Source organism: Phalangium opilio, unplaced genomic scaffold, assembly GCF_054372755.1.
Source record: "Phalangium opilio isolate 3A_F unplaced genomic scaffold, DU_Popi_V2 ptg000360l_1, whole genome shotgun sequence".
NCBI lineage: Eukaryota > Metazoa > Arthropoda > Arachnida > Opiliones > Phalangiidae > Phalangium > Phalangium opilio.
Genome location: NW_028324230.1, coordinates 3,621,165 through 3,644,978, shown reverse-complemented (window position 1 = coordinate 3,644,978; position 23,814 = coordinate 3,621,165). Strand labels below are relative to the sequence as shown.

Below are 23,814 nucleotides of genomic sequence, written 5' to 3'. Positions count from 1 at the left end.
GAATAGTTAATTGAGTTAATTTACTGAAAAATTCAGCATTAATATCGCTTCAAAGCAAGGGCTCCGTGGCTTAGTGGTTAAAGCGCCTGTCTTGTAAACATTAGATCATGAGTTCGATTCTCGTCGGAGCCTTGCTGTTATGTTACTTGAATTTTTTTTCGTAGCTATTAAATTTTGAAAAATAAAACAATAGGGTAAAAGTTCCGATGAGTTAATTTAGTTAAATTACTGGAATATTCAGAATTCATATCGTTTCAGAGCCAGAGCTCCGTGGCTTAGTGGTTAAAGCGCCTGTCTTGTAAACAGGAGATCATGAGTTCGATTCTCGTCGGAGCCTTGCTGTTATGTTACTTGAATTATTTTTCGTAGCTATTAAATTTTGAAAAATAAAACAATAGGGTAAAAGTTCCGATGAGTTAATTTAGTTAAATTACTGGAATATTCAGAATTCATATCGTTTCCGAGCAAGAGCTCCGTGGCTTTGTGGTTAAAGCGCCTGTCTCGTAAACAGGAGACCATGAGTTCGATTGTCGTCGGAGCCTTGCTGTTAAGTTACATGAACTAGATTTCGTAGCTATACAATTTTGAAAAAATTAAAAATAATAGTTGATTTATATATGCATATATGCAAACAATAGGGTAAAAGTTGCGACGAGTTAATTGAGTTAATTTACTGAAAAATTCAGCATTAATATCGCTTCAAAGCAAGGGCTCCGTGGCTTAGTGGTTAAAGCGCCTGTCTTGTAAAAAGGAGATTATGAGTTCGATTCTCGTCGGAGCCTTGCTGTTATGTTACTTGAATTATTTTTCGTAGATATTAAATTTTGAAAAATAAAACAATAGGGTAAAAGTTCCGATGAGTTAATTTAGTTAAATTACTGGAATATTCAGAATTCATATCGTTGCAGAGCAAGATCTCCGTGGCTTAGTGGTTAAAGCGCCTGTCTCGTAAGCAGGAGATCATGAGTTCAATTGTCGTCGGAGCCTTGCTGTTAAGTCACATGAACTAGATTTCGTAGCTATCAAATTTTGAAAAAATTAAAAATAATAGTTGATTTATATATGCATATATGCAAACAATAGGGTAAAAGTTGCGACGAGTTAATTGAGTTAATTTACTGAAAAATTCAGCATTAATATCGCTTCAAAGCACGGGCTCCGTGGCTTAGTGGTTAAAGCGCCTGTCTTGTAAACAGATCATGAGTTCGATTCTCGTCGGAGCCTTGCTGTTATGTTACTTGAATTTTTTTTCATAGCTATTAAATTTTGAAAAATAAAACAATAGGGTAAAAGTTCCGATGAGTTAATTTAGTTAAATTACTGGAATATTCAGAATTCATATCGTTTCAGAGCAAGAGCTCCGTGGCTTAGTGGTTAAAGCGCCTGTCTTGTAAACAGGAGATCATGAGTTCGATTCTCGTCGGAGCCTTGCTGTTATGTTACTTGAATTATTTTTCGTAGCTATTAAATTTTGAAAAATAAAACAAAGGGTAAAAGTTCCGATGAGTTAATTTAGTTAAATTACTGGAATATTCAGAATTCATATCGTTTCAGAGCAAGAGCTCCGTGGCTTTGTGGTTAAAGCGCCTGTCTCGTAAACAGGAGACCATGAGTTCGATTGTCGTCGGAGCCTTGCTGTTAAGTTTCATGAACTAGATTTCGTAGCTATCAAATTTTGAAAAAATTAAAAATAATAGTTGATATATATATATGCATATATGCAAACAATAGGGTAAAAGTTGCGACGAGTTAATTGAGTTAATTTACTGAAAAATTCAGCATTAATATCGCTTCAAAGCACGGGCTCCGTGGCTTAGTGGTTAAAGCGCCTGTCTCGTAAACAGGAGATCATGAGTTCGATTGTCGTCGGAGCCTTGATGTTAAGTTACATGAACTAGATCTCGTAGCTATCAAATTTTGAAAAAATTAAAAATAATAGTTGATATATATATATGCATATATGCAAACAATAGGGTAAAAGTTGCGACGAGTTAATTGAGTTAATTTACTGAAAAATTCAGCATTAATATCGCTTCAAAGCAAGGGCTCCGTGGCTTAGTGGTTAAAGCGCCTGTCTGGTAAACAGGAGATCATGAGTTCGATTCTCGTCGGAGCCTTGCTGTTTTGTTACTTGAATTTTTTTCATAGCTATTAAATTTTGAAAAATAAAACAATAGGGTAAAAGTTCCGATGAGTAAATTTAGTTAAATAACTGGAATATTCAGAATTCATATCGTTTCAGAGCAAGAGCTCCGTGGCTTAGTGGTTAAAGCGCCTGTCTTGTAAACAGGAGATCATGAGTTCGATACTCGTCGGAGCCTTGCTGTTATGTTACTTGAATTATTTTTCGTAGCTATTAAATTTTGAAAAATAAAACAAAGGGTAAAAGTTCCGATGAGTTAATTTAGTTAAATTACTGGAATATTCAGAATTCATATCGTTTCAGAGCAAGAGCTCCGTGGCTTTGTGGTTAAAGCGCCTGTCTCGTAAACAGGAGATCATGAGTTCAATTGTCGTCGGAGCCTTGCTGTTAAGTCACATGAACTAGATTTCGTAGCTATCAAATTTTGAAAAAATTAAAAATAATAGTTGATTTATATATGCAAATATGCAAACAATAGGGTAAAAGTTGCGATGAGTTAATTTACTGAAAAATTCAGCATTAATATCGCTTCAAAGCACGGGCTCCGTGGCTTAGTGGTTAAAGCGCCTGTCTTGTAAACAGGAGATCATGAGTTCGATTCTCGTCGGAGCCTTGCTGTTATGTTACTTGAATTATTTTTCGTAGCTATTAAATTTTGAAAAATAAAACAATAGGGTAAAAGTTCCGATGAGTTAATTTAGTTAAATTACTGGAATATTCTGAATTCATATCGTTTCAGAGCAAGAGCTCCGTGGCTTAGTGGTTAAAGCGCCTGTCTTGTAAACAGGAGATCATGAGTTCGATTCTCGTCGGAGCCTTGCTGTTATGTTACATGAATTATTTTTCGTAGCTATTAAATTTTGAAAAATAAAACAATAGGGTTAAAGTTCCGAGAGTTAATTTAGTTAAATTACTGGAATATTCAGAATTCATATCGTTTCAGAGCAAGAGCTCCTTGGCTTAGTGGTTAAAGCGCCTGTCTCGTAAACAGTAGATCATGAGTTCAATTGTCGTCGGAGCCTTGCTGTTAAGTCACATGAACTAGATTTCGTAGCTATCAAATTTTGAAAAAAATTAAAAATTATAGTTGATTTATGTATGCAAACAATAGGGTAAAAGTTGCGACTAGTTAATTGAGTTAATTTACTGAAAAATTCAGCATTAATATCGCTTCAAAGCACGGGCTCCGTGGCTTAGTGGTTAAAGTGCCTGTCTTGTAAACAGATCATGAGTTCGATTCTCGTCGGAGCCTTGCTGTTATGTTATTTGAATTTTTTTTCGTAGCTATTAAATTTTGAAAAATAAAACAATAGGGTAAAAGTTCCGATGAGTTAATTTAGTTAAATTACTGGAATATTCAGAATTCATATCGTTTCAGAGCAAGAGCTCCGTGGCTTAGTGGTTAAAGCGCCTGTCTTGTAAACAGGAGATCATGAGTTCGATTCTCGTCGGAGCCTTGCTGTTATGTTACTTGAATTATTTTTCGTAGCTATTAAATTTTGAAAAATAAAACAAAGGGTAAAAGTTCCGATGAGTTAATTTAGTTAAATTTCTGGAATATTCAGAATTCATATCGTTTCAGAGCAAGAGCTCCGTGGCTTTGTGGTTAAAGCGCCTGTCTCGTAAACAGGAGACCATGAGTTCGATTGTCGTCGGAGCCTTGCTGTTAAGTTTCATGAACTAGATTTCGTAGCTATCAAATTTTGAAAAAATTAAAAATAATAGTTGATTTATATATGCATATATGCAAACAATAGGGTAAAAGTTGCGACGAGTTAATTGAGTTAATTTACTGAAAAATTCAGCATTAATATCGCTTCAAAGCAAGGGATCCGTGGCTTAGTGGTTAAAGCGCCTGTCTTGTAAAAAGGAGATTATGAGTTCGATTCTCGTCGGAGCCTTGCTGTTATGTTACTTGAATTATTTTTCGTAGATATTAAATTTTGAAAAATAAAACAATAGGGTAAAAGTTCCGATGAGTTAATTTAGTTATATTACTGGAATATTCAGAATTCATATCGTTTCAGAGCAAGATCTCCGTGGCTTAGTGGTTAAAGCGCCTGTCTCGTAAGCAGGAGATCATGAGTTCAATTGTCGTCGGAGCTTTGCTGTTAAGTCACATGAACTAGATTTCGTAGCTATCAAATTTTGAAAAAATTAAAAATAATAGTTGATTTATATATGCATATATGCAAACAATAGGGTAAAAGTTGCGAATAGTTAATTGAGTTAATTTACTGAAAAATTCAGCATTAATATCGCTTCAAAGCAAGGGCTCCGTGGCTTAGTGGTTAAAGCGCCTGTCTTGTAAACATTAGATCATGAGTTCGATTCTCGTCGGAGCCTTGCTGTTATGTTACTTGAATTTTTTTTCGTAGCTATTAAATTTTGAAAAATAAAACAATAGGGTAAAAGTTCCGATGAGTTAATTTAGTTAAATTACTGGAATATTCAGAATTCATATCGTTTCAGAGCCAGAGCTCCGTGGCTTAGTGGTTAAAGCGCCTGTCTTGTAAACAGGAGATCATGAGTTCGATTCTCGTCGGAGCCTTGCTGTTATGTTACTTGAATTATTTTTCGTAGCTATTAAATTTTGAAAAATAAAACAATAGGGTAAAAGTTCCGATGAGTTAATTTAGTTAAATTACTGGAATATTCAGAATTCATATCGTTTCCGAGCAAGAGCTCCGTGGCTTTGTGGTTAAAGCGCCTGTCTCGTAAACAGGAGACCATGAGTTCGATTGTCGTCGGAGCCTTGCTGTTAAGTTACATGAACTAGATTTCGTAGCTATACAATTTTGAAAAAATTAAAAATAATAGTTGATTTATATATGCATATATGCAAACAATAGGGTAAAAGTTGCGACGAGTTAATTGAGTTAATTTACTGAAAAATTCAGCATTAATATCGCTTCAAAGCAAGGGCTCCGTGGCTTAGTGGTTAAAGCGCCTGTCTTGTAAAAAGGAGATTATGAGTTCGATTCTCGTCGGAGCCTTGCTGTTATGTTACTTGAATTATTTTTCGTAGATATTAAATTTTGAAAAATAAAACAATAGGGTAAAAGTTCCGATGAGTTAATTTAGTTAAATTACTGGAATATTCAGAATTCATATCGTTGCAGAGCAAGATCTCCGTGGCTTAGTGGTTAAAGCGCCTGTCTCGTAAGCAGGAGATCATGAGTTCAATTGTCGTCGGAGCCTTGCTGTTAAGTCACATGAACTAGATTTCGTAGCTATCAAATTTTGAAAAAATTAAAAATAATAGTTGATTTATATATGCATATATGCAAACAATAGGGTAAAAGTTGCGACGAGTTAATTGAGTTAATTTACTGAAAAATTCAGCATTAATATCGCTTCAAAGCACGGGCTCCGTGGCTTAGTGGTTAAAGCGCCTGTCTTGTAAACAGATCATGAGTTCGATTCTCGTCGGAGCCTTGCTGTTATGTTACTTGAATTTTTTTTCATAGCTATTAAATTTTGAAAAATAAAACAATAGGGTAAAAGTTCCGATGAGTTAATTTAGTTAAATTACTGGAATATTCAGAATTCATATCGTTTCAGAGCAAGAGCTCCGTGGCTTAGGGGTTAAAGCGCCTGTCTTGTAAACAGGAGATCATGAGTTCGATTCTCGTCGGAGCCTTGCTGTTATGTTACTTGAATTATTTTTCGTAGCTATTAAATTTTGAAAAATAAAACAAAGGGTAAAAGTTCCGATGAGTTAATTTAGTTAAATTACTGGAATATTCAGAATTCATATCGTTTCAGAGCAAGAGCTCCGTGGCTTTGTGGTTAAAGCGCCTGTCTCGTAAACAGGAAACCATGAGTTCGATTGTCGTCGGAGCCTTGCTGTTAAGTTTCATGAACTAGATTTCGTAGCTATCAAATTTTGAAAAAATTAAAAATAATAGTTGATATATATATATGCATATATGCAAACAATAGGGTAAAAGTTGCGACGAGTTAATTGAGTTAATTTACTGAAAAATTCAGCATTAATATCGCTTCAAAGCACGGGCTCCGTGGCTTAGTGGTTAAAGCGCCTGTCTCGTAAACAGGAGATCATGAGTTCGATTGTCGTCGGAGCCTTGATGTTAAGTTACATGAACTAGATCTCGTAGCTATCAAATTTTGAAAAAATTAAAAATAATAGTTGATATATATATATGCATATATGCAAACAATAGGGTAAAAGTTGCGACGAGTTAATTGAGTTAATTTACTGAAAAATTCAGCATTAATATCGCTTCAAAGCAAGGGCTCCGTGGCTTAGTGGTTAAAGCGCCTGTCTGGTAAACAGGAGATCATGAGTTCGATTCTCGTCGGAGCCTTGCTGTTTTGTTACTTGAATTTTTTTCATAGCTATTAAATTTTGAAAAATAAAACAATAGGGTAAAAGTTCCGATGAGTAAATTTAGTTAAATAACTGGAATATTCAGAATTCATATCGTTTCAGAGCAAGAGCTCCGTGGCTTAGTGGTTAAAGCGCCTGTCTTGTAAACAGGAGATCATGAGTTCGATACTCGTCGGAGCCTTGCTGTTATGTTACTTGAATTATTTTTCGTAGCTATTAAATTTTGAAAAATAAAACAAAGGGTAAAAGTTCCGATGAGTTAATTTAGTTAAATTACTGGAATATTCAGAATTCATATCGTTTCAGAGCAAGAGCTCCGTGGCTTTGTGGTTAAAGCGCCTGTCTCGTAAACAGGAGATCATGAGTTCAATTGTCGTCGGAGCCTTGCTGTTAAGTCACATGATCTAGATTTCGTAGCTATCAAATTTTGAAAAAATTAAAAATAATAGTTGATTTATATATGCAAATATGCAAACAATAGGGTAAAAGTTGCGATGAGTTAATTTACTGAAAAATTCAGCATTAATATCGCTTCAAAGCACGGGCTCCGTGGCTTAGTGGTTAAAGCGCCTGTCTTGTAAACAGGAGATCATGAGTTCGATTCTCGTCGGAGCCTTGCTGTTATGTTACTTGAATTATTTTTCGTAGCTATTAAATTTTGAAAAATAAAACAATAGGGTAAAAGTTCCGATGAGTTAATTTAGTTAAATTACTGGAATATTCTGAATTCATATCGTTTCAGAGCAAGAGCTCCGTGGCTTAGTGGTTAAAGCGCCTGTCTTGTAAACAGGAGATCATGAGTTCGATTCTCGTCGGAGCCTTGCTGTTATGTTACATGAATTATTTTTCGTAGCTATTAAATTTTGAAAAATAAAACAATAGGGTTAAAGTTCCGAGAGTTAATTTAGTTAAATTACTGGAATATTCAGAATTCATATCGTTTCAGAGCAAGAGCTCCTTGGCTTAGTGGTTAAAGCGCCTGTCTCGTAAACAGTAGATCATGAGTTCAATTGTCGTCGGAGCCTTGCTGTTAAGTCACATGAACTAGATTTCGTAGCTATCAAATTTTGAAAAAAATTAAAAATTATAGTTGATTTATGTATGCAAACAATAGGGTAAAAGTTGCGACTAGTTAATTGAGTTAATTTACTGAAAAATTCAGCATTAATATCGCTTCAAAGCACGGGCTCCGTGGCTTAGTGGTTAAAGTGCCTGTCTTGTAAACAGATCATGAGTTCGATTCTCGTCGGAGCCTTGCTGTTATGTTATTTGAATTTTTTTTCGTAGCTATTAAATTTTGAAAAATAAAACAATAGGGTAAAAGTTCCGATGAGTTAATTTAGTTAAATTACTGGAATATTCAGAATTCATATCGTTTCAGAGCAAGAGCTCCGTGGCTTAGTGGTTAAAGCGCCTGTCTTGTAAACAGGAGATCATGAGTTCGATTCTCGTCGGAGCCTTGCTGTTATGTTACTTGAATTATTTTTCGTAGCTATTAAATTTTGAAAAATAAAACAAAGGGTAAAAGTTCCGATGAGTTAATTTAGTTAAATTTCTGGAATATTCAGAATTCATATCGTTTCAGAGCAAGAGCTCCGTGGCTTTGTGGTTAAAGCGCCTGTCTCGTAAACAGGAGACCATGAGTTCGATTGTCGTCGGAGCCTTGCTGTTAAGTTTCATGAACTAGATTTCGTAGCTATCAAATTTTGAAAAAATTAAAAATAATAGTTGATTTATATATGCATATATGCAAACAATAGGGTAAAAGTTGCGACGAGTTAATTGAGTTAATTTACTGAAAAATTCAGCATTAATATCGCTTCAAAGCAAGGGCTCCGTGGCTTAGTGGTTAAAGCGCCTGTCTTGTAAAAAGGAGATTATGAGTTCGATTCTCGTCGGAGCCTTGCTGTTATGTTACTTGAATTATTTTTCGTAGATATTAAATTTTGAAAAATAAAACAATAGGGTAAAAGTTCCGATGAGTTAATTTAGTTAAATTACTGGAATATTCAGAATTCATATCGTTGCAGAGCAAGATCTCCGTGGCTTAGTGGTTAAAGCGCCTGTCTCGTAAGCAGGAGATCATGAGTTCAATTGTCGTCGGAGCCTTGCTGTTAAGTCACATGAACTAGATTTCGTAGCCATCAAATTTTGAAAAAATTAAAAATAATAGTTGATTTATATATGCATATATGCAAACAATAGGGTAAAAGTTGCGACGAGTTAATTGAGTTAATTTACTGAAAAATTCAGCATTAATATCGCTTCAAAGCACGGGCTCCGTGGCTTAGTGGTTAAAGCGCCTGTCTCGTAAACAGGAGATCATGAGTTCGATTGTCGTCGGAGCCTTGATGTTAAGTTACATGAACTAGATCTCGTAGCTATAAAATTTTGAAAAAATTAAAAATAATAGTTGATATATATATGCATATATGCAAACAATAGGGTAAAAGTTGCGACGAGTTAATTGAGTTAATTTACTGAAAAATTCAGCATTAATATCGCTTCAAAGCAAGGGCTCCGTGGCTTAGTGGTTAAAGCGCCTGTCTGGTAAACAGGAGGTCATGAGTTCGATTCTCGTCGGAGCCTTGCTGTTTTGTTACTTGAATTTTTTTCGTAGCTATTAAATTTTGAAAAATAAAACAATAGGGTAAAAGTTCCGATGAGTAAATTTAGTTAAATAACTGGAATATTCAGAATTCATATCGTTTCAGAGCAAGAGCTCCGTGGCTTAGTGGTTAAAGCGCCTGTCTTGTAAACAGGAGATCATGAGTTCGATTCTCGTCGGAGCCTTGCTGTTATGTTACTTGAATTATTTTTCGTAGCTATTAAACTTTGAAAAATAAAACAATAGGGTAAAAGTTCCGATGAGTTAATTTAGTTAAATTACTGGAATATTCAGAATTCATATCGTTTCAGAGCAAGAGCTCCGTGGCTTAGTGGTTAAAGCGCCTGTCTCGTAAACAGGAGATCATGAGTTCAATTGTCGTCGGAGCCTTGCTGTTAAGTCACATGAACTAGATTTCGTAGCTATCAAATTTTGAAAAAATTACAAGTTGGGAAAACTAAAATATTACCTCTCCGAGTCAAGACGACTACTTACAAACTTATATACCCAGATATGGAAATGTTTCTTAAGTTAAAATTTATGAAATATTAAAGCAGTATACAAAGCATAGCAAATTTATTGTAAATCAGACGACATTTTACATCCAATATACTTGTACACATTAAAATCATCCGATGGGGGAAAAACGGGTCATCGGCGTTTTATAAATGACGCTAGCGCAATAAAGCGTGCAAGGTACCAAGGCTTAACAAAAATTGTAGGATAACATATTTATAGAGATAGATAACAACTTTTATAATTAAAATTAGAAACTAACATATCTCTTAAAATTCTCGCGTGATCAACTGGTTTCACGCCAATTAAATAGCTATAGTCCCATAGAGCTATTTGTATTAATTCCTCCATGGTTTTTTCGCCAAGCTGAGAACTACGCGTTTTACGTCACGTTATCAAAAAAGCAGACTATTTTCTTTGAAGACCGCGCTAGCTCAGCGCTAAGCACCGTGACGTCAAAATTCAAAACCAAAATCCCTGGGCCGCGTTCAGCAACGCGAGGCTCTGCTGAACGCGACCCAGATTTCCACCATGATTATAAATCTAAGCCTAATTATTAAAAGTGTATTTAACTTTCGGCTCACTCTGAACCGTTAATGTCTCTGCATACAGAAACGAAAACCAAACCCAAACTTTTATTACTTTTTGGTTCACTAGGCCTATTGACAAATAAGAGTTCATTTGACCAATATAGCAGCGTTGTGCTTGTATTCACTATGATTTTAGAAAGGATTATGCTATAAACAGATGTAGTATAGCTTAAGTAATATATAAACATCCATTTTAAATAATAATATTAAAAAAAATCTTTGGAATATCAAAATGAAATAGAGCTTTAAAGCTACAAAAGTACTAAATGCATCATAATTACGAAAAATATTTCCACATATTCAGTTTATATTAAGGATAAAGGGAATATTATGGTTGTGTTGGATTTCTTTACACATCAAAACAAAACGAACTTCTAACGCAGCGCACTACTGTAACAACGGACGGACACATACAGACAAAAACATAGACTGCTTTTAACTCTTTCCGTATTAATTTTGAATTGAGAAACAAGATTATCTTAAATATTAAAATAAATATAATTAATATTTAATATTTTCTTCGTTAGTTATTCGCCTTATTGAACGTTACATCGTTTTAAAAAAGAACAATTAAACATTCTTGAGAGACTTGACTAATATTGGCGTTTGAAATGAAGCATACGCCGGTTGCTTCGCCTTACTAAAATAGGTAGTATATAAGGGTTTCGAATCGCAGCCATGGATAAGAACAGCGCAATTGCGTGAACCTTTGGTGGAAGCCCCACCTTAGGGAGGCCGGACGTTTCTCGTAACCCTGGCCGATCGCCGCGTATGTCTTAATCTTAACGATGATGATGGAGTAGAAGCCAGGTGTGCAGACTGGTGTCCATGTGGGATGGACAAAAACAATGACCAGAAGATGGTGGTGTGTAGAAACCAGTGTGTACAGACTGGTGTCCATGTGGGATGGACAAAAACAAAGACCAGAAGATGGTGGTGTTAGAAGCCAGGTGTACAGACTGGTGTCCATGTGGGATGGACAAAGAGCAGAAGACGGTGGTGATTAGAAGCCAGTGTGGACAGACTGGTGTCCATGTGGGATGGACAAAGACCACAAGAGGGTGGGGATTAGAAGCCAGTGTGTACAGACTGGTGTCCATGTGGGATGGACAAAGAGCAGCAGATGATTGTGATTAGAAGCCAGTGTGTACAGACTGGTGTCCATGTGGGATGGACAAAGACCAGAGGCTGGTGATGTTAGACAGGCAATGGAGCAATAGCCTGTAAGTGTAATACAATTTTCGAAATTTCCGGAAATTGAGAACACGTTTGCTCCGATTTGCAAACTGCGAACGCGGTCACGTGGGTGTAACAACAGACAGACACACACACACACACACACAGACACGTCGAAATTAGAACCTCTCCGTGACATACGTCACTCGGAGAGGTAAAAAATAATAGTTGATTTATATATGCAAATATGCAAACAATAGGGTAAAAGTTGCGATGAGTTAATTTACTGAAAAATTCAGCATTAATATCGCTTCAAAGCACGGGCTCCGTGGCTTAGTGGTTAAAGCGCCTGTCTTGTATACAGGAGATCATGAGTTCGATTCTCGACGGAGCCTTGCTGTTATGTTACTTGAATTATTTTTCGTAGCTATTAAATTTTGAAAAATAAAACAATAGGGTAAAAGTTTCGATGAGTTAATTTAGTTAAAATACTGGAATATGCAGAATTCATATCGTTTCAGAGCAAGAGCTCCGTGGCTTAGTGGTTAAAGCGCCTGTCTCGTAAACATGAGATCATGAGTTCGATTGTCGTCGGAGCCTTGCTGTTAAGTTACATGAACTAGATTTCATAGCTATCAAATTTTGAAAAAATTAAAAATAATAGTTGATTTATATATGCATATATGCAAACAATAGGGTAAAAGTTGCGACGAGTTAATTGAGTTAATTTACTGAAAAATTCAGCATTAATATCGCTTCAAAGCACGGGCTCCGAGGCTTAGTGGTTAAAGCGCCTGTCTTGTAAACAGGAGATCATGAGTTCGATTCTCGTCGGAGCCTCGCTGTTATGTTACTTGAATTATTTTTCGTAGCTATTAAATTTTGAAAAATAAAACAATAGGGTAAAAGTTTCGATGAGTTAATTTAGTTAAATTACTGGAATATTCAGAATTCATATCGTTTCAGAGCAAGAGCTCCTTGGCTTAGTGGTTAAAGCGCCTGTCTCGTAAACAGTAGATCATGAGTTCAATTGTCGTCGGAGCCTTGCTGTTAAGTCACATGAACTAGATTTCGTAGCTATCAAATTTTGAAAAAAATTAAAAATTATAGTTGATTTATGTATGCAAACAATAGGGTAAAAGTTGCGACGAGTTAATTGAGTTAATTTACTGAAAAATTCAGCATTAATATCGCTTCAAAGCACGGGCTCCGTGGCTTAGTGGTTAAAGCGCCTGTCTTGTAAACAGATCATGAGTTCGATTCTCGTCGGAGCCTTGCTGTTATGTTACTTGAATTTTTTTTCGTAGCTATTAAATTTTGAAAAATAAAACAATAGGGTAAAAGTTCCGATGAGTTAATTTAGTTAAATTACTGGAATATTCAGAATTCATATCGTTTCAGAGCAAGAGCTCCGTGGCTTAGTGGTTAAAGCGCCTGTCTTGTAAACAGGAGATCATGAGTTCGATTCTCGTCGGAGCCTTGCTGTTATGTTACTTGAATTATTTTTCGTAGCTATTAAATTTTGAAAAATAAAACAAAGGGTAAAAGTTCCGATGAGTTAATTTAGTTAAATTACTGGAATATTCAGAATTCATATCGTTTCAGAGCAAGAGCTCCGTGGCTTTGTGGTTAAAGCGCCTGTCTCGTAAACAGGAGACCATGAGTTCGATTGTCGTCGAAGCCTTGCTGTTAAGTTTCATGAACTAGATTTCGTAGCTATCAAATTTTGAAAAAATTAAAAATAATAGTTGATTTATATATGCATATATGCAAACAATAGGGTAAAAGTTGCGACGAGTTAATTGAGTTAATTTACTGAAAAATTCAGCATTAATATCGCTTCAAAGCAAGGGCTCCGTGGCTTAGTGGTTAAAGCGCCTGTCTTGTAAAAAGGAGATTATGAGTTCGATTCTCGTCGGAGCCTTGCTGTTATGTTACTTGAATTATTTTTCGTAGATATTAAATTTTGAAAAATAAAACAATAGGGTAAAAGTTCCGATGAGTTAATTTAGTTAAATTACTGGAATATTCAGAATTCATATCGTTGCAGAGCAAGATCTCCGTGGCTTAGTGGTTAAAGCGCCTGTCTCGTAAGCAGGAGATCATGAGTTCAATTGTCGTCGGAGCCTTGCTGTTAAGTCACATGAACTAGATTTCGTAGCTATCAAATTTTGAAAAAATTAAAAATAATAGTTGATTTATATATGCATATATGCAAACAATAGGGTAAAAGTTGCGACGAGTTAATTGAGTTAATTTACTGAAAAATTCAGCATTAATATCGCTTCAAAGCACGGGCTCCGTGGCTTAGTGGTTAAAGCGCCTGTCTTGTAAACAGGAGATCATGAGTTCGATTGTCGTCGGAGCCTTGATGTTAAGTTACATGAACTAGATCTCGTAGCTATCAAATTTTGAAAAAATTAAAAATAATAGTTGATATATATATGCATATATGCAAACAATAGGGTAAAAGTTGCGACGAGTTAATTGAGTTAATTTACTGAAAAATTCAGCATTAATATCGCTTCAAAGCACGGGCTCCGTGGCTTAGTGGTTAAAGCGCCTGTCTCGTAAACAGGAGATCATGAGTTCGATTGTCGTCGGAGCCTTGATGTTAAGTAACATGAACTAGATCTCGTAGCTATCAAATTTTGAAAAAATTAAAAATAATAGTTGATATATATATGCATATATGCAAACAATAGGGTAAAAGTTGCGACGAGTTAATTGAGTTAATTTACTGAAAAATTCAGCATTAATATCGCTTCAAAGCAAGGGCTCCGTGGCTTAGTGGTTAAAGCTTCTGTCTGGTAAACAGGAGATCATGAGTTCGATTCTCGTCGGAGCCGTGCTGTTTTGTTACTTGAATTTTTTTCGTAGCTATTAAATTTTGAAAAATAAAACAATAGGGTAAAATTTCCGATGAGTTAATTTAGTTAAATTACTGGAATATTAAGAATTCATATCGTTTCAGAGCAAGAGCTCCGTGGCTTAGTGGTTAAAGCGCCTGTCTTGTAAACAGGAGATCATGAGTTCGATTCTCGTCGGAGCCTTGCTGTTATGTTACTTGAATTATTTTTCGTAGCTATTAAATTTTGAAAAATAAAACAAAGGGTAAAAGTTCCGATGAGTTAATTTAGTTAAATTACTGGAATATTCAGAATTCATATCGTTTCAGAGCAAGAGCTCCGTGGCTTTGTGGTTAAAGCGCCTGTCTCGTAAACAGGAGACCATGAGTTCGATTGTCGTCGGAGCCTTGCTGTTAAGTTTCATGAACTAGATTTCGTAGCTATCAAATTTTGAAAAAATTAAAAATAATAGTTGATTTATATATGCATATATGCAAACAATAGGGTTAAAGTTGCGACGAGTTAATTGAGTTAATTTACTGAAAAATTCAGCATTGATATCGCTTCAAAGCACGGGCTCCGTGGCTTAGTGGTTAAAGCGCCTGTCTCGTAAACAGGAGATCATGAGTTCGATTGTCGTCGGAGCCTTGATGTTAAGTTACATGAACTAGATCTCGTAGCTATCAAATTTTGAAAAAATTAAAAATAATAGTTGATTTATATATGCATATATGCAAACAATAGGGTAAAAGTTGCGACGAGTTAATTGAGTTAATTTACTGAAAAATTCAGCATTAATATCGCTTCAAAGCAAGGGCTCCGTGGCTTAGTGGTTAAAGCGCCTGTCTTGTAAAAAGGAGATTATGAGTTCGATTCTCGTCGGAGCCTTGCTGTTATGTTACTTGAATTATTTTTCGTAGATATTAAATTTTGAAAAATAAAACAATAGGGTAAAAGTTCCGATGAGTTAATTTAGTTAAATTACTGGAATATTCAGAATTCATATCGTTGCAGAGCAAGATCTCCGTGGCTTAGTGGTTAAAGCGCCTGTCTCGTAAGCAGGAGATCATGAGTTCAATTGTCGTCGGAGCCTTGCTGTTAAGTCACATGAACTAGATTTCGTAGCTATCAAATTTTGAAAAAATTAAAAATAATAGTTGATTTATATATGCATATATGCAAACAATAGGGTTAAAGTTGCGACGAGTTAATTGAGTTAATTTACTGAAAAATTCAGCATTGATATCGCTTCAAAGCACGGGCTCCGTGGCTTAGTGGTTAAAGCGCCTGTCTCGTAAACAGGAGATCATGAGTTCGATTGTCGTCGGAGCCTTGATGTTAAGTTACATGAACTAGATCTCGTAGCTATCAAATTTTGAAAAAATTAAAAATAATAGTTGATATATATATGCATATATGCAAACAATAGGGTAAAAGTTGCGACGAGTTAATTGAGTTAATTTACTGAAAAATTCAGCATTAATATCGCTTCAAAGCAAGGGCTCCGTGGCTTAGTGGTTAAAGCGCCTGTCTGGTAAACAGGAGATCATGAGTTCGATTCTCGTCGGAGCCTTGCTGTTTTGTTACTTGAATTTTTTTCGTAGCTATTAAATTTTGAAAAATAAAACAATAGGGTAAAAGTTCCGATGAGTAAATTTAGTTAAATAACTGGAATATTCAGAATTCATATCGTTTCAGAGCAAGAGCTCCGTGGCTTAGTGGTTAAAGCGCCTGTCTTGTAAACAGGAGATCATGAGTTCGATTCTCGTCGGAGCCTTGCTGTTATGTTACTTGAATTATTTTTCGTAGCTATTAAACTTTGAAAAATAAAACAATAGGGTAAAAGTTCCGATGAGTTAATTTAGTTAAATTACTGGAATATTCAGAATTCATATCGTTTCAGAGCAAGAGCTCCGTGGCTTAGTGGTTAAAGCGCCTGTCTCGTAAACAGGAGATCATGAGTTCAATTGTCGTCGGAGCCGTGCTGTTAAGTCACATGAACTAGATTTCGTAGCTATCAAATTTTGAAAAAATTAAAAATAATAGTTGATTTATATATGCAAATATGCAAACAATAGGGTAAAAGTTGCGATGAGTTAATTTACTGAAAAATTCAGCATTAATATCGCTTCAAAGCACGGGCTCCGTGGCTTAGTGGTTAAAGCGCCTGTCTTGTAAACAGATCATGAGTTCGATTCTCGTCGGAGCCTTGCTGTTATGTTACTTGAATTTTTTTTCGTAGCTATTAAATTTTGAAAAATAAAACAATAGGGTAAAAGTTCCGATGAGTTAATTTAGTTAAATTACTGGAATATTCAGAATTCATATCGTTTCAGAGCAAGAGCTCCGTGGCTTAGTGGTTAAAGCGCCTGTCTTGTAAACAGGAGATCATGAGTTCGATTCTCGTCGGAGCCTTGCTGTTATGTTACTTGAATTGTTTTTCGTAGCTATTAAATTTTGAAAAATAAAACAAAGGGTAAAAATTCCGATGAGTTAATTTAGTTAAAATACTGGAATATTCAGAATTCATATCGTTTCAGACCAAGAGCTCCGTGGCTTAGTGCTTAAAGCGCCTGTCTTGTAAACAGGAGATCATGAGTTCGATTCTCGTCGGAGCCTTGCTGTTATGTTACTTGAATTGTTTTTCGTAGCTATTAAATTTTGAAAAATAAAACAAAGGGTAAAAGTTCCGATGAGTTAATTTAGTTAAATTACTGGAATATTCAGAATTCATATCGTTTCAGAGCAAGAGCTCCGTGGCTTTGTGGTTAAAGCGCCTGTCTCGTAAACAGGAGACCATGAGTTCGATTGTCGTCGGAGCCTTGCTGTTAAGTTTCATGAACTAGATTTCGTAGCTATCAAATTTTGAAAAAATTAAAAATAATAGTTGATTTATATATGCATATATGCAAACAATAGGGTAAAAGTTGCGACGAGTTAATTGAGTTAATTTACTGAAAAATTCAGCATTAATATCGCTTCAAAGCAAGGGCTCCGTGGCTTAGTGGTTAAAGCGCCTGTCTTGTAAAAAGGAGATTATGAGTTCGATTCTCGTCGGAGCCTTGCTGTTATGTTACTTGAATTATTTTTCGTAGATATTAAATTTTGAAAAATAAAACAATAGGGTAAAAGTTCCGAGAGTTAATTTAGTTAAATTACTGGAATATTCAGAATTCATATCGTTTCAGAGCAAGAGCTCCTTGGCTTAGTGGTTAAAGCGCCTGTCTCGTAAACAGTAGATCATGAGTTCAATTGTCGTCGGAGCCTTGCTGTTAAGTCACATGAACTAGATTTCGTAGCTATCAAATTTTGAAAAAAATTAAAAATTATAGTTGATTTATGTATGCAAACAATAGGGTAAAAGTTGCGACGAGTTAATTGAGTTAATTTACTGAAAAATTCAGCATTAATATCGCTTCAAAGCACGGGCTCCGTGGCTTAGTGGTTAAAGCGCCTGTCTTGTAAACAGATCATGAGTTCGATTCTCGTCGGAGCCTTGCTGTTATGTTACTTGAATTTTTTTTCGTAGCTATTAAATTTTGAAAAATAAAACAATAGGGTAAAAGTTCCGATGAGTTAATTTAGTTAAATTACTGGAATATTCAGAATTCATATCGTTTCAGAGCAAGAGCTCCGTGGCTTAGTGGTTAAAGCGCCTGTCTTGAAAAACAGGAGATCATGAGTTCGATTCTCGTCGGAGCCTTGCTGTTATGTTACTTGAATTGTTTTTCGTAGCTATTAAATTTTGAAAAATAAAACAAAGGGTAAAAGTTCCGATGAGTTAATTTAGTTAAATTACTGGAATATTCAGAATTCATATCGTTTCAGAGCAAGAGCTCCGTGGCTTAGTGGTTAAAGCGCCTGTCTTGTAAACAGGAGATCATGAGTTCGATTCTCGTCGGAGCCTTGCTGTTATGTTACTTGAATTGTTTTTCGTAGCTATTAAATTTTGAAAAATAAAACAAAGGGTAAAAGTTCCGATGAGTTAATTTAGTTAAATTACTGGAATATTCAGAATTCATATCGTTTCAGAGCAAGATCTCCGTGGCTTAGTGGTTAAAGCGCCTGTCTCGTAAGCAGGAGATCATGAGTTCAATTGTCGTCGGAGCCTTGCTGTTAAGTCACATGAACTAGATTTCGTAGCTATCAAATTTTGAAAAAATTAAAAATAATAGTTGATTTATATATGCATATATGCAAACAATAGGGTAAAAGTTGCGACGAGTTAATTGAGTTAATTTACTGAAAAATTCAGCATTAATATCGCTTCAAAGCACGGGCTCCGTGGCTTAGTGGTTAAAGCGCCTGTCTCGTAAACAGGAGATCATGAGTTCGATTGTCGTCGGAGCCTTGATGTTAAGTTACATGAACTAGATCTCGTAGCTATCAAATTTTGAAAAAATTAAAAATAATAGTTGATATATATACGCATATATGCAAACAATAGGGTAAAAGTTGCGACGAGTTAATTGAGTTAATTTACTGAAAAATTCAGCATTAATATCGCTTCAAAGCAAGGGCTCCGTGGCTTAGTGGTTAAAGCGCCTGTCTGGTAAACAGGAGATCATGAGTTCGATTCTCGTCGGAGCCTTGCTGTTTTGTTACTTGAATTTTTTTCGTAGCTATTAAATTTTGAAAAATAAAACAATAGGGTAAAAGTTCCGATGAGTAAATTTAGTTAAATAACTGGAATATTCAGAATTCATATCGTTTCAGAGCAAGAGCTCCGTGGCTTAGTGGTTAAAGCGCCTGTCTTGTAAACAGGAGATCATGAGTTCGATTCTCGTCGGAGCCTTGCTGTTATGTTACTTGAATTATTTTTCGTAGCTATTAAACTTTGAAAAATAAAACAATAGGGTAAAAGTTCCGATGAGTTAATTTAGTTAAATTACTGGAATATTCAGAATTCATATCGTTTCAGAGCAAGAGCTCCGTGGCTTAGTGGTTAAAGCGCCTGTCTCGTAAACAGGAGATCATGAGTTCAATTGTCGTCGGAGCCTTGCTGTTAAGTCACATGAATTAGATTTCGTAGCTATCAAATTTTGAAAAAATTAAAAATAATAGTTGATTTATATATGCAAATATGCAAACAATAGGGTAAAAGTTGCGATGAGTTAATTTACTGAAAAATTCAGCATTAATATCGCTTCAAAGCACGGGCTCCGTGGCTTAGTGGTTAAAGCGCCTGTCTTGTATACAGGAGATCATGAGTTCGATTCTCGACGGAGCCTTGCTGTTATGTTACTTGAATTATTTTTCGTAGCTATTAAATTTTGAAAAATAAAACAATAGGGTAAAAGTTTCGATGAGTTAATTTAGTTAAAATACTGGAATATGCAGAATTCATATCGTTTCAGAGCAAGAGCTCCGTGGCTTAGTGGTTAAAGCGCCTGTCTTGTAAACAGGAGATCATGAGTTCGATTCTCGTCGGAGCCTTGCTGTTAAGTCACATGAACTAGATTTCGTAGCTATCAAATTTTGAAAAAATTAAAAATAATAGTTGATATATATATGCATATATGCAAACAATAGGGTAAAAGTTGCGACGAGTTAATTGAGTTAATTTACTGAAAAATTCAGCATTAATATCGCTTCAAAGCAAGGGCTCCGTGGCTTAGTGGTTAAAGCGCCTGTCTGGTAAACAGGAGATCATGAGTTCGATTCTCGTCGGAGCCTTGCTGTTTTGTTACTTGAATTTTTTTCGTAGCTATTAAATTTTGAAAAATAAAACAATAGGGTAAAAGTTCCCATGAGTAAATTTAGTTAAATAACTGGAATATTCAGAATTCATATCGTTTCAGAGCAAGAGCTCCGTGGCTTAGTGGTTAAAGCGCCTGTCTTGTAAACAGGAGATCATGAGTTCGATTCTCGTCGGAGCCTTGCTGTTATGTTACTTGAATTATTTTTCGTAGCTATTAAACTTTGAAAAATAAAACAATAGGGTAAAAGTTCCGATGAGTTAATTTAGTTAAATTACTGGAATATTCAGAATTCATATCGTTTCAGAGCAAGAGCTCCGTGGCTTAGTGGTTAAAGCGCCTGTCTCGTAAACAGGAGATCATGAGTTCAATTGTCGTCGGAGCCTTGCTGTTAAGTCACATGAACTAGATTTCGTAGCTATCAAATTTTGAAAAAATTAAAAATAATAGTTGATTTATATATGCAAATATGCAAACAATAGGGTAAAAGTTGCGATGAGTTAATTTACTGAAAAATTCAGCATTAATATCGCTTCAAAGCACGGGCTCCGTGGCTTAGTGGTTAAAGCGCCTGTCTTGTAAACAGGAGATCATGAGTTCGATTCTCGACGGAGCCTTGCTGTTATGTTACTTGAATTATTTTTCGTAGCTATTAAATTTTGAAAAATAAAACAATAGGGTAAAAGTTTCGATGAGTTAATTTAGTTAAAATACTGGAATATGCAGAATTCATATCGTTTCAGAGCAAGAGCTCCGTGGCTTAGTGGTTAAAGCGCCTGTCTCGTAAACAGGAGATCATGAGTTCAATTGTCGTCGGAGCCTTGCTGTTAAGTCACATGAACTAGATTTCGTAGCTATCAAATTTTGAAAAAATTAAAAATAATAGTTGATTTATATATGCAAATATGCAAACAATAGGGTAAAAGTTGCGATGAGTTAATTTACTGAAAAATTCAGCATTAATATCGCTTCAAAGCACGGGCTCCGTGGCTTAGTGGTTAAAGCGCCTGTCTTGTAAACAGGAGATCATGAGTTCGATTCTCGACGGAGCCTTGCTGTTATGTTACTTGAATTATTTTTCGTAGCTATTAAATTTTGAAAAATAAAACAATAGGGTAAAAGTTTCGATGAGTTAATTTAGTTAAAATACTGGAATATGCAGAATTCATATCGTTTCAGAGCAAGAGCTCCGTGGCTTAGTGGTTAAAGCGCCTGTCTCGTAAACATGAGATCATGAGTTCGATTGTCGTCGGAGCCTCGCTGTTAAGTTACATGAACTAGATTTCATAGCTATCAAATTTTGAAAAAATTAAAAATAATAGTTGATTTATATATGCATATATGCAAACAATAGGGTAAAAGTTGCGACGAGTTAATTGAGTTAATTTACTGAAAAATTCAGCATTAATATCGCTTCAAAGCACGGGCTCCGTGGCTTAGTGGTTAAAGCGCCTGTCTTGTAAACAGGAGATCATGAGTTCGATTCTCGTCGGAGCCTTGCTGTTATGTTACTTGAATTATTTTTCGTAGCTATTAAATTTTGAAAAATAAAACAATAGGGTAAAAGTTCCGATGAGTTAATTTAGTTAAATTACTGGAATATTCTGAATTCATATCGTTTCAGAGCAAGAGCTCCGTGGCTTAGTGGTTAAAGCGCCTGTCTTGTAAACAGGAGATCATGAGTTCGATTCTCGTCGGAGCCTTGCTGTTATGTTACATGAATTATTTTTCGTAGCTATTAAATTTTGAAAAATAAAACAATAGGGTTAAAGTTCCGAGAGTTAATTTAGTTAAATTACTGGAATATTCAGAATTCATATCGTTCCAGAGCAAGAGCTCCGTGGCTTTGTGGTTAAAGCGCCTGTCTTGTAAAAAGGAGATCATGAGTTCGATTCTCGTCGGAGCCTTGCTGTTATGTTACTTGAATTATTTTTCGTAGATATTAAATTTTGAAAAATAAAAAAATAGGGTAAAAGTTCCGATGAGTTAATTTAGTTAAATTACTGGAATATTCAGAATTCATATCGTTTCAGACCAAGATCTCCTTGGCTTAGTGGTTAAAGCGCCTGTCTCGTAAACAATAGATCATGAGTTCAATTGTCGTCGGAGCCTTGCTGTTAAGTCACATGAACTAGATTTCGTAGCTATCAAATTTTGAAAAAATTAAAAATAATAGTTGATTTATATATGCAAATATGCAAACAATAGGGTAAAAGTTGCGATGAGTTAATTTACTGAAAAATTCAGCATTAATATCGCTTCAAAGCACGGGCTCCGTGGCTTAGTGGTTAAAGCGCCTGTCTTGTAAACAGGAGATCATGAGTTCGATTCTCGACGGAGCCTTGCTGTTATGTTACTTGAATTATTTTTCGTAGCTATTAAATTTTGAAAAATAAAACAATAGGGTAAAAGTTTCGATGAGTTAATTTAGTTAAAATACTGGAATATGCAGAATTCATATCGTTTCAGAACAAGAGCTCCGTGGCTTAGTGGTTAAAGCGCCTGTCTCGTAAACATGAGATCATGAGTTCGATTGTCGTCGGAGCCTTGCTGTTAAGTTACATGAACTAGATTTCATAGCTATCAAATTTTGAAAAAATTAAAAATAATAGTTGATTTATATATGCATATATGCAAACAATAGGGTAAAAGTTGCGACGAGTTAATTTACTGAAAAATTCAGCATTAATATCGCTTCAAAGCACGGGCTCCGTGGCTTAGTGGTTAAAGCGCCTGTCTTGTAAACAGGAGATCATGAGTTCGATTCTCGTCGGAGCCTTGCTGTTATGTTACTTGAATTATTTTTCGTAGCTATTAAATTTTGAAAAATAAAACAATAGGGTAAAAGATCCGATGAGTTAATTTAGTTAAATTACTGGAATATTCTGAATTCATATCGTTTCAGAGCAAGAGCTCCGTGGCTTAGGGGTTAAAGCGCCTGTCTTGTAAACAGGAGATCATGAGTTCGATTCTCGTCGGAGCCTTGCTGTTATGTTACATGAATTATTTTTCGTAGCTATTAAATTTTGAAAAATAAAAAAATAGGGTAAAAGTTCCGATGAGTTAATTTAGTTAAATTACTGGAATATTCAGAATTCATATCGTTTCAGACCAAGATCTCCTTGGCTTAGTGGTTAAAGCGCCTGTCTCGTAAACAGTAGATCATGAGTTCAATTGTCGTCGGAGCCTTTCTGTTAAGTCACATGAACTAGATTTCGTAGCTATCAAATTTTGAAAAAATTAAAAATTATAGTTGATTTATGTATGCAAACAATAGGGTAAAAGTTGCGACGAGTTAATTGAGTTAATTTACTGAAAAATTCAGCATTAATATCGCTTCAAAGCACGGGCTCCGTGGCTTAGTGGTTAAAGCGCCTGTCTTGTAAACAGATCATGAGTTCGATTCTCGTCGGAGCCTTGCTGTTATGTTACTTGAATTTTTTTTCGTAGCTATTAAATTTTGAAAAATAAAACAATAGGGTAAAAGTTCCGATGAGTTAATTTAGTTAAATTACTGGAATATTCAGAATTCATATCGTTTCAGAGCAAGAGCTCCGTGGCTTAGTGGTTAAAGCGCCTGTCTTGTAAACAGATCATGAGTTCGATTCTCGTCGGAGCCTTGCTGTTATGTTACATGAACTAGATTTCATAGCTATCAAATTTTGAAAAAATTAAAAATAATAGTTGATTTATATATGCATATATGCAAACAATAGGGTAAAAGTTGCGACGAGTTAATTGAGTTAATTTACTGAAAAATTCAGTATTAATATCGCTTCAAAGCACGGGCTCCGTGGCTTAGTGGTTAAAGCGCCTGTCTTGTAAACAGGAGATCATGAGTTCGATTCTCGTCGGAGCCTTGCTGTTATGTTACTTGAA

At 35.4% G+C, this 23,814-nt stretch overlaps 73 non-coding genes across 73 annotated transcripts; all 73 read left to right on the top strand.

Moving 5' to 3' along the window:
* The first annotated feature begins 59 nt into the window (after positions 1 to 59).
* On the top strand, positions 60 to 132 carry TRNAT-UGU (transfer RNA threonine (anticodon UGU)). Its single transcript has one exon. It is a non-coding gene; the product is annotated as a tRNA-Thr (tRNA).
* Positions 133 to 264: 132 nt separating this feature from the next.
* Positions 265 to 337, top strand: TRNAT-UGU (transfer RNA threonine (anticodon UGU)). The gene has a single exon. It is a non-coding gene; the product is annotated as a tRNA-Thr (tRNA).
* Positions 338 to 709: 372 nt separating this feature from the next.
* TRNAT-UGU (transfer RNA threonine (anticodon UGU)) lies at positions 710 to 782 on the top strand. Its single transcript has one exon. It is a non-coding gene; the product is annotated as a tRNA-Thr (tRNA).
* A 372-nt stretch (positions 783 to 1,154) lies between these two features.
* Positions 1,155 to 1,224, top strand: TRNAT-UGU (transfer RNA threonine (anticodon UGU)). Its single transcript has one exon. It is a non-coding gene; the product is annotated as a tRNA-Thr (tRNA).
* A 132-nt stretch (positions 1,225 to 1,356) lies between these two features.
* TRNAT-UGU (transfer RNA threonine (anticodon UGU)) lies at positions 1,357 to 1,429 on the top strand. Its single transcript has one exon. It is a non-coding gene; the product is annotated as a tRNA-Thr (tRNA).
* Positions 1,430 to 1,802: 373 nt separating this feature from the next.
* TRNAT-CGU (transfer RNA threonine (anticodon CGU)) lies at positions 1,803 to 1,875 on the top strand. Its single transcript has one exon. It is a non-coding gene; the product is annotated as a tRNA-Thr (tRNA).
* A 169-nt stretch (positions 1,876 to 2,044) lies between these two features.
* TRNAT-GGU (transfer RNA threonine (anticodon GGU)) lies at positions 2,045 to 2,117 on the top strand. The gene has a single exon. It is a non-coding gene; the product is annotated as a tRNA-Thr (tRNA).
* A 131-nt stretch (positions 2,118 to 2,248) lies between these two features.
* On the top strand, positions 2,249 to 2,321 carry TRNAT-UGU (transfer RNA threonine (anticodon UGU)). The gene has a single exon. It is a non-coding gene; the product is annotated as a tRNA-Thr (tRNA).
* Positions 2,322 to 2,683: 362 nt separating this feature from the next.
* On the top strand, positions 2,684 to 2,756 carry TRNAT-UGU (transfer RNA threonine (anticodon UGU)). The gene has a single exon. It is a non-coding gene; the product is annotated as a tRNA-Thr (tRNA).
* Positions 2,757 to 2,888: 132 nt separating this feature from the next.
* Positions 2,889 to 2,961, top strand: TRNAT-UGU (transfer RNA threonine (anticodon UGU)). The gene has a single exon. It is a non-coding gene; the product is annotated as a tRNA-Thr (tRNA).
* A 364-nt stretch (positions 2,962 to 3,325) lies between these two features.
* On the top strand, positions 3,326 to 3,395 carry TRNAT-UGU (transfer RNA threonine (anticodon UGU)). Its single transcript has one exon. It is a non-coding gene; the product is annotated as a tRNA-Thr (tRNA).
* A 132-nt stretch (positions 3,396 to 3,527) lies between these two features.
* Positions 3,528 to 3,600, top strand: TRNAT-UGU (transfer RNA threonine (anticodon UGU)). Its single transcript has one exon. It is a non-coding gene; the product is annotated as a tRNA-Thr (tRNA).
* An 816-nt stretch (positions 3,601 to 4,416) lies between these two features.
* On the top strand, positions 4,417 to 4,489 carry TRNAT-UGU (transfer RNA threonine (anticodon UGU)). The gene has a single exon. It is a non-coding gene; the product is annotated as a tRNA-Thr (tRNA).
* Positions 4,490 to 4,621: 132 nt separating this feature from the next.
* TRNAT-UGU (transfer RNA threonine (anticodon UGU)) lies at positions 4,622 to 4,694 on the top strand. The gene has a single exon. It is a non-coding gene; the product is annotated as a tRNA-Thr (tRNA).
* Positions 4,695 to 5,066: 372 nt separating this feature from the next.
* Positions 5,067 to 5,139, top strand: TRNAT-UGU (transfer RNA threonine (anticodon UGU)). Its single transcript has one exon. It is a non-coding gene; the product is annotated as a tRNA-Thr (tRNA).
* Positions 5,140 to 5,511: 372 nt separating this feature from the next.
* On the top strand, positions 5,512 to 5,581 carry TRNAT-UGU (transfer RNA threonine (anticodon UGU)). The gene has a single exon. It is a non-coding gene; the product is annotated as a tRNA-Thr (tRNA).
* A 132-nt stretch (positions 5,582 to 5,713) lies between these two features.
* TRNAT-UGU (transfer RNA threonine (anticodon UGU)) lies at positions 5,714 to 5,786 on the top strand. Its single transcript has one exon. It is a non-coding gene; the product is annotated as a tRNA-Thr (tRNA).
* Positions 5,787 to 6,159: 373 nt separating this feature from the next.
* TRNAT-CGU (transfer RNA threonine (anticodon CGU)) lies at positions 6,160 to 6,232 on the top strand. Its single transcript has one exon. It is a non-coding gene; the product is annotated as a tRNA-Thr (tRNA).
* A 169-nt stretch (positions 6,233 to 6,401) lies between these two features.
* On the top strand, positions 6,402 to 6,474 carry TRNAT-GGU (transfer RNA threonine (anticodon GGU)). Its single transcript has one exon. It is a non-coding gene; the product is annotated as a tRNA-Thr (tRNA).
* A 131-nt stretch (positions 6,475 to 6,605) lies between these two features.
* Positions 6,606 to 6,678, top strand: TRNAT-UGU (transfer RNA threonine (anticodon UGU)). The gene has a single exon. It is a non-coding gene; the product is annotated as a tRNA-Thr (tRNA).
* A 362-nt stretch (positions 6,679 to 7,040) lies between these two features.
* Positions 7,041 to 7,113, top strand: TRNAT-UGU (transfer RNA threonine (anticodon UGU)). The gene has a single exon. It is a non-coding gene; the product is annotated as a tRNA-Thr (tRNA).
* Positions 7,114 to 7,245: 132 nt separating this feature from the next.
* On the top strand, positions 7,246 to 7,318 carry TRNAT-UGU (transfer RNA threonine (anticodon UGU)). Its single transcript has one exon. It is a non-coding gene; the product is annotated as a tRNA-Thr (tRNA).
* A 364-nt stretch (positions 7,319 to 7,682) lies between these two features.
* Positions 7,683 to 7,752, top strand: TRNAT-UGU (transfer RNA threonine (anticodon UGU)). Its single transcript has one exon. It is a non-coding gene; the product is annotated as a tRNA-Thr (tRNA).
* A 132-nt stretch (positions 7,753 to 7,884) lies between these two features.
* TRNAT-UGU (transfer RNA threonine (anticodon UGU)) lies at positions 7,885 to 7,957 on the top strand. Its single transcript has one exon. It is a non-coding gene; the product is annotated as a tRNA-Thr (tRNA).
* A 371-nt stretch (positions 7,958 to 8,328) lies between these two features.
* On the top strand, positions 8,329 to 8,401 carry TRNAT-UGU (transfer RNA threonine (anticodon UGU)). The gene has a single exon. It is a non-coding gene; the product is annotated as a tRNA-Thr (tRNA).
* A 372-nt stretch (positions 8,402 to 8,773) lies between these two features.
* Positions 8,774 to 8,846, top strand: TRNAT-CGU (transfer RNA threonine (anticodon CGU)). Its single transcript has one exon. It is a non-coding gene; the product is annotated as a tRNA-Thr (tRNA).
* A 167-nt stretch (positions 8,847 to 9,013) lies between these two features.
* TRNAT-GGU (transfer RNA threonine (anticodon GGU)) lies at positions 9,014 to 9,086 on the top strand. Its single transcript has one exon. It is a non-coding gene; the product is annotated as a tRNA-Thr (tRNA).
* A 131-nt stretch (positions 9,087 to 9,217) lies between these two features.
* TRNAT-UGU (transfer RNA threonine (anticodon UGU)) lies at positions 9,218 to 9,290 on the top strand. The gene has a single exon. It is a non-coding gene; the product is annotated as a tRNA-Thr (tRNA).
* A 132-nt stretch (positions 9,291 to 9,422) lies between these two features.
* TRNAT-CGU (transfer RNA threonine (anticodon CGU)) lies at positions 9,423 to 9,495 on the top strand. The gene has a single exon. It is a non-coding gene; the product is annotated as a tRNA-Thr (tRNA).
* A 2,214-nt stretch (positions 9,496 to 11,709) lies between these two features.
* On the top strand, positions 11,710 to 11,782 carry TRNAT-UGU (transfer RNA threonine (anticodon UGU)). The gene has a single exon. It is a non-coding gene; the product is annotated as a tRNA-Thr (tRNA).
* Positions 11,783 to 11,914: 132 nt separating this feature from the next.
* On the top strand, positions 11,915 to 11,987 carry TRNAT-CGU (transfer RNA threonine (anticodon CGU)). Its single transcript has one exon. It is a non-coding gene; the product is annotated as a tRNA-Thr (tRNA).
* A 167-nt stretch (positions 11,988 to 12,154) lies between these two features.
* On the top strand, positions 12,155 to 12,227 carry TRNAT-UGU (transfer RNA threonine (anticodon UGU)). The gene has a single exon. It is a non-coding gene; the product is annotated as a tRNA-Thr (tRNA).
* Positions 12,228 to 12,592: 365 nt separating this feature from the next.
* Positions 12,593 to 12,662, top strand: TRNAT-UGU (transfer RNA threonine (anticodon UGU)). Its single transcript has one exon. It is a non-coding gene; the product is annotated as a tRNA-Thr (tRNA).
* A 132-nt stretch (positions 12,663 to 12,794) lies between these two features.
* On the top strand, positions 12,795 to 12,867 carry TRNAT-UGU (transfer RNA threonine (anticodon UGU)). The gene has a single exon. It is a non-coding gene; the product is annotated as a tRNA-Thr (tRNA).
* A 371-nt stretch (positions 12,868 to 13,238) lies between these two features.
* Positions 13,239 to 13,311, top strand: TRNAT-UGU (transfer RNA threonine (anticodon UGU)). Its single transcript has one exon. It is a non-coding gene; the product is annotated as a tRNA-Thr (tRNA).
* Positions 13,312 to 13,683: 372 nt separating this feature from the next.
* TRNAT-UGU (transfer RNA threonine (anticodon UGU)) lies at positions 13,684 to 13,756 on the top strand. Its single transcript has one exon. It is a non-coding gene; the product is annotated as a tRNA-Thr (tRNA).
* Positions 13,757 to 13,923: 167 nt separating this feature from the next.
* TRNAT-CGU (transfer RNA threonine (anticodon CGU)) lies at positions 13,924 to 13,996 on the top strand. Its single transcript has one exon. It is a non-coding gene; the product is annotated as a tRNA-Thr (tRNA).
* A 167-nt stretch (positions 13,997 to 14,163) lies between these two features.
* TRNAT-GGU (transfer RNA threonine (anticodon GGU)) lies at positions 14,164 to 14,236 on the top strand. The gene has a single exon. It is a non-coding gene; the product is annotated as a tRNA-Thr (tRNA).
* A 131-nt stretch (positions 14,237 to 14,367) lies between these two features.
* Positions 14,368 to 14,440, top strand: TRNAT-UGU (transfer RNA threonine (anticodon UGU)). Its single transcript has one exon. It is a non-coding gene; the product is annotated as a tRNA-Thr (tRNA).
* A 371-nt stretch (positions 14,441 to 14,811) lies between these two features.
* TRNAT-CGU (transfer RNA threonine (anticodon CGU)) lies at positions 14,812 to 14,884 on the top strand. Its single transcript has one exon. It is a non-coding gene; the product is annotated as a tRNA-Thr (tRNA).
* A 167-nt stretch (positions 14,885 to 15,051) lies between these two features.
* TRNAT-UGU (transfer RNA threonine (anticodon UGU)) lies at positions 15,052 to 15,124 on the top strand. Its single transcript has one exon. It is a non-coding gene; the product is annotated as a tRNA-Thr (tRNA).
* Positions 15,125 to 15,496: 372 nt separating this feature from the next.
* Positions 15,497 to 15,569, top strand: TRNAT-CGU (transfer RNA threonine (anticodon CGU)). Its single transcript has one exon. It is a non-coding gene; the product is annotated as a tRNA-Thr (tRNA).
* A 167-nt stretch (positions 15,570 to 15,736) lies between these two features.
* Positions 15,737 to 15,809, top strand: TRNAT-GGU (transfer RNA threonine (anticodon GGU)). The gene has a single exon. It is a non-coding gene; the product is annotated as a tRNA-Thr (tRNA).
* Positions 15,810 to 15,940: 131 nt separating this feature from the next.
* On the top strand, positions 15,941 to 16,013 carry TRNAT-UGU (transfer RNA threonine (anticodon UGU)). The gene has a single exon. It is a non-coding gene; the product is annotated as a tRNA-Thr (tRNA).
* A 132-nt stretch (positions 16,014 to 16,145) lies between these two features.
* Positions 16,146 to 16,218, top strand: TRNAT-CGU (transfer RNA threonine (anticodon CGU)). Its single transcript has one exon. It is a non-coding gene; the product is annotated as a tRNA-Thr (tRNA).
* Positions 16,219 to 16,376: 158 nt separating this feature from the next.
* On the top strand, positions 16,377 to 16,446 carry TRNAT-UGU (transfer RNA threonine (anticodon UGU)). The gene has a single exon. It is a non-coding gene; the product is annotated as a tRNA-Thr (tRNA).
* A 132-nt stretch (positions 16,447 to 16,578) lies between these two features.
* On the top strand, positions 16,579 to 16,651 carry TRNAT-UGU (transfer RNA threonine (anticodon UGU)). Its single transcript has one exon. It is a non-coding gene; the product is annotated as a tRNA-Thr (tRNA).
* Positions 16,652 to 16,782: 131 nt separating this feature from the next.
* On the top strand, positions 16,783 to 16,855 carry TRNAT-UGU (transfer RNA threonine (anticodon UGU)). Its single transcript has one exon. It is a non-coding gene; the product is annotated as a tRNA-Thr (tRNA).
* A 371-nt stretch (positions 16,856 to 17,226) lies between these two features.
* On the top strand, positions 17,227 to 17,299 carry TRNAT-UGU (transfer RNA threonine (anticodon UGU)). Its single transcript has one exon. It is a non-coding gene; the product is annotated as a tRNA-Thr (tRNA).
* A 364-nt stretch (positions 17,300 to 17,663) lies between these two features.
* TRNAT-UGU (transfer RNA threonine (anticodon UGU)) lies at positions 17,664 to 17,733 on the top strand. The gene has a single exon. It is a non-coding gene; the product is annotated as a tRNA-Thr (tRNA).
* Positions 17,734 to 17,865: 132 nt separating this feature from the next.
* TRNAS-UGA (transfer RNA serine (anticodon UGA)) lies at positions 17,866 to 17,939 on the top strand. Its single transcript has one exon. It is a non-coding gene; the product is annotated as a tRNA-Ser (tRNA).
* Positions 17,940 to 18,070: 131 nt separating this feature from the next.
* On the top strand, positions 18,071 to 18,143 carry TRNAT-UGU (transfer RNA threonine (anticodon UGU)). The gene has a single exon. It is a non-coding gene; the product is annotated as a tRNA-Thr (tRNA).
* A 371-nt stretch (positions 18,144 to 18,514) lies between these two features.
* On the top strand, positions 18,515 to 18,587 carry TRNAT-CGU (transfer RNA threonine (anticodon CGU)). The gene has a single exon. It is a non-coding gene; the product is annotated as a tRNA-Thr (tRNA).
* Positions 18,588 to 18,754: 167 nt separating this feature from the next.
* On the top strand, positions 18,755 to 18,827 carry TRNAT-GGU (transfer RNA threonine (anticodon GGU)). The gene has a single exon. It is a non-coding gene; the product is annotated as a tRNA-Thr (tRNA).
* A 131-nt stretch (positions 18,828 to 18,958) lies between these two features.
* TRNAT-UGU (transfer RNA threonine (anticodon UGU)) lies at positions 18,959 to 19,031 on the top strand. The gene has a single exon. It is a non-coding gene; the product is annotated as a tRNA-Thr (tRNA).
* Positions 19,032 to 19,163: 132 nt separating this feature from the next.
* On the top strand, positions 19,164 to 19,236 carry TRNAT-CGU (transfer RNA threonine (anticodon CGU)). Its single transcript has one exon. It is a non-coding gene; the product is annotated as a tRNA-Thr (tRNA).
* Positions 19,237 to 19,394: 158 nt separating this feature from the next.
* Positions 19,395 to 19,467, top strand: TRNAT-UGU (transfer RNA threonine (anticodon UGU)). The gene has a single exon. It is a non-coding gene; the product is annotated as a tRNA-Thr (tRNA).
* A 132-nt stretch (positions 19,468 to 19,599) lies between these two features.
* TRNAT-UGU (transfer RNA threonine (anticodon UGU)) lies at positions 19,600 to 19,672 on the top strand. Its single transcript has one exon. It is a non-coding gene; the product is annotated as a tRNA-Thr (tRNA).
* Positions 19,673 to 19,839: 167 nt separating this feature from the next.
* Positions 19,840 to 19,912, top strand: TRNAT-GGU (transfer RNA threonine (anticodon GGU)). Its single transcript has one exon. It is a non-coding gene; the product is annotated as a tRNA-Thr (tRNA).
* A 131-nt stretch (positions 19,913 to 20,043) lies between these two features.
* On the top strand, positions 20,044 to 20,116 carry TRNAT-UGU (transfer RNA threonine (anticodon UGU)). The gene has a single exon. It is a non-coding gene; the product is annotated as a tRNA-Thr (tRNA).
* Positions 20,117 to 20,248: 132 nt separating this feature from the next.
* TRNAT-CGU (transfer RNA threonine (anticodon CGU)) lies at positions 20,249 to 20,321 on the top strand. Its single transcript has one exon. It is a non-coding gene; the product is annotated as a tRNA-Thr (tRNA).
* A 158-nt stretch (positions 20,322 to 20,479) lies between these two features.
* Positions 20,480 to 20,552, top strand: TRNAT-UGU (transfer RNA threonine (anticodon UGU)). The gene has a single exon. It is a non-coding gene; the product is annotated as a tRNA-Thr (tRNA).
* A 132-nt stretch (positions 20,553 to 20,684) lies between these two features.
* TRNAT-CGU (transfer RNA threonine (anticodon CGU)) lies at positions 20,685 to 20,757 on the top strand. The gene has a single exon. It is a non-coding gene; the product is annotated as a tRNA-Thr (tRNA).
* A 158-nt stretch (positions 20,758 to 20,915) lies between these two features.
* On the top strand, positions 20,916 to 20,988 carry TRNAT-UGU (transfer RNA threonine (anticodon UGU)). Its single transcript has one exon. It is a non-coding gene; the product is annotated as a tRNA-Thr (tRNA).
* A 132-nt stretch (positions 20,989 to 21,120) lies between these two features.
* On the top strand, positions 21,121 to 21,193 carry TRNAT-CGU (transfer RNA threonine (anticodon CGU)). The gene has a single exon. It is a non-coding gene; the product is annotated as a tRNA-Thr (tRNA).
* Positions 21,194 to 21,360: 167 nt separating this feature from the next.
* On the top strand, positions 21,361 to 21,433 carry TRNAT-UGU (transfer RNA threonine (anticodon UGU)). Its single transcript has one exon. It is a non-coding gene; the product is annotated as a tRNA-Thr (tRNA).
* A 132-nt stretch (positions 21,434 to 21,565) lies between these two features.
* Positions 21,566 to 21,638, top strand: TRNAT-UGU (transfer RNA threonine (anticodon UGU)). Its single transcript has one exon. It is a non-coding gene; the product is annotated as a tRNA-Thr (tRNA).
* Positions 21,639 to 22,205: 567 nt separating this feature from the next.
* TRNAT-UGU (transfer RNA threonine (anticodon UGU)) lies at positions 22,206 to 22,278 on the top strand. The gene has a single exon. It is a non-coding gene; the product is annotated as a tRNA-Thr (tRNA).
* Positions 22,279 to 22,410: 132 nt separating this feature from the next.
* TRNAT-CGU (transfer RNA threonine (anticodon CGU)) lies at positions 22,411 to 22,483 on the top strand. Its single transcript has one exon. It is a non-coding gene; the product is annotated as a tRNA-Thr (tRNA).
* A 158-nt stretch (positions 22,484 to 22,641) lies between these two features.
* Positions 22,642 to 22,714, top strand: TRNAT-UGU (transfer RNA threonine (anticodon UGU)). Its single transcript has one exon. It is a non-coding gene; the product is annotated as a tRNA-Thr (tRNA).
* Positions 22,715 to 22,846: 132 nt separating this feature from the next.
* Positions 22,847 to 22,919, top strand: TRNAT-UGU (transfer RNA threonine (anticodon UGU)). The gene has a single exon. It is a non-coding gene; the product is annotated as a tRNA-Thr (tRNA).
* A 364-nt stretch (positions 22,920 to 23,283) lies between these two features.
* Positions 23,284 to 23,353, top strand: TRNAT-UGU (transfer RNA threonine (anticodon UGU)). Its single transcript has one exon. It is a non-coding gene; the product is annotated as a tRNA-Thr (tRNA).
* A 369-nt stretch (positions 23,354 to 23,722) lies between these two features.
* On the top strand, positions 23,723 to 23,795 carry TRNAT-UGU (transfer RNA threonine (anticodon UGU)). The gene has a single exon. It is a non-coding gene; the product is annotated as a tRNA-Thr (tRNA).
* The last annotated feature ends 19 nt before the right edge of the window (positions 23,796 to 23,814 follow it).